The sequence below is a fragment of the Salvelinus sp. IW2-2015 genome, linkage group LG6.1 (genome assembly GCF_002910315.2).
Source record: "Salvelinus sp. IW2-2015 linkage group LG6.1, ASM291031v2, whole genome shotgun sequence".
NCBI lineage: Eukaryota > Metazoa > Chordata > Actinopteri > Salmoniformes > Salmonidae > Salvelinus > Salvelinus sp. IW2-2015.
This window is the reverse complement of record NC_036845.1, coordinates 8,267,648-8,269,645: the sequence shown is the minus strand read 5'-3', so window position 1 is coordinate 8,269,645 and position 1,998 is coordinate 8,267,648.

Genomic DNA, 1,998 nt, shown 5'->3' with positions numbered 1-1,998 from the left:
GGAGCGCACGATGTCCCCAGTGCCCACGCATAGCCCGGTGCGCTACATCACAGCTCCTCGAATCGGCCGGGCTAGAGTGGGCATCGAGCCAGGAGGGATGATGCCGGCTCAGCACATCTGGTCTCCAGTGCGTCTCCTCGGCCCCTAGCTCGGAGGACGTAGTGGTGCGGGTTAGAGCTCCTTCTGCGGCTCTCTCATGAGAGGGCCAATATCGCCAGTTGCGCTTTCACACCGGTCAATGCCCCATCCGGGTCCATCGGCCAAGGACCAGGCCTCTTCCTGATGCTCTTCGCTACGCCTGGTAGTTCTGTGTCTGCTTGCGTAAGCACTGGTCCCTACTGCATGTCTTCCCCAGCCTGGTGAGTCCTGTGCCCATCTCCAGAGCCACGGCCTTCTGTGTGTTCTCTCCAAATCCTGTGATAATCACCATGGCAAACACACGCCTCCAGTGATAATCACAATTGGTCGAAAGCTCGGTGATTATCAGTGGTCACCAAGACACCTCCTAGCTCGATAATTTCCATTTGGCAGGAGTCCTCAAGCTGGATAACTTCCATGGGCACCACAAGCCTCAAAGCTCGGTAACTGAACTTCCATTGGCACAGTACGCGCACCCAGTGGATAATCCACAATTTGGGTCAGGGCGCCCAACGTACCTCCAGATGTATTAGATCCATGGCCAGAAAGCCTCCAGGCTGAATAATCAATGGCGATTAGTAAGCTTCCCAGGCTGATTCTAATCCATCGGAATGATGCCAGTGACTGATCTTGAGTCGGCCACGTGGCGTCGTAACAGCGGGTCGTTGAGGGATTCTCTGGCACGAAGCCTTCCCCCTTCCTGTGATAAAAAGTGAAAGAAGATTCCCCCCATGGCATGAAGCTTCCGGTGAGGACCATGATGGCCTGAGGCCTCCAAACGATAGGACGTTAGTCCGGACAGCTCAACAAACGCGATTCCAAGTCACCGGGAGCCAATCCAGCGACGCGCGCATCTACCGGAGGCCTCCAGCGTCGCCCTCTGGTAGTCCGGCGAACCTCCAGCGACGCCCTCTAGTCCGGAGCCCTCCAGCGTCGCCCTCTAGTCCGGAGCCTCCAACGTCGCCCTCTATTCCAGAGGCCTCCAGCGTCCCCTCTTAAGTTCCAGGAAGCCTTTACCATAAGCGTCATGAACACCTACACTAAGCCACAGAGCCTCCAAGCGACGCCAGCGAGTCATCACCTTCCTTCCCGGAGGCAAGGCCAGAGTCTCCCTCAAGCTGTCCGGAGCAGCCCAGAGTCATACCACCACTGTCCGGAGCAGCCCGAGTCTCCCTCCTGTCCGGAAACAGCAAGTCACCCTCCTGTGCAAGAGCAGCCAAGAAGTCCTCCCCTGATAGGAGCAGCCTGAGCGCGGCTCGTCAAGTCAGGCAGCTGCCTGAGCCGCCGCGTCAGTCAGCGAGCTGCCCGTCACCTAAACGGGTAGGCTGCTGCTGCGGAGTCGCGGCCTGCACATCCCGGCGCTGATTCCGAATAGACGGAGTCTCCCGTCTATTCGGGCCCGCTGAAAGGGTCCCAGTCCGAGGTCGGCGGCGAGGTCACCGCTCCAAGGGCCAAGACTATGGTGGAGTGGGGTCCACGTCCCGCACCAGAGCCGCCACGCGGTGAAATGCCCACCCAGACCCTCCCTAATAGATTCAGGTTTTGCAGCCGGAGTCCGCACCTTTGGGGGGGGGGGAGGTACTGTCACGTTCTGACCTTAGTTCCTTTTTTATGTCATAATTTTAGTTGGTCAGGGCGTGAGTTGGGTGGCATTCTATGTTGTTTTCTATTTTTGTTCTGGTGTTATATTTCTATGTGTTAGCCTAGTATGATTCTCAATCAGAGCAGGTGTCAGTCGTTGTCTCTGATTGGGAGCCATATTTAGGTAGCCTGTTTTCTAGTGTGTTTTGTGGTGGTTATTTCCTGTTCAGTGTTTGCACCATACGGGACTGTTTCGGTTGTTTGTTCGTGTTTTGTTAC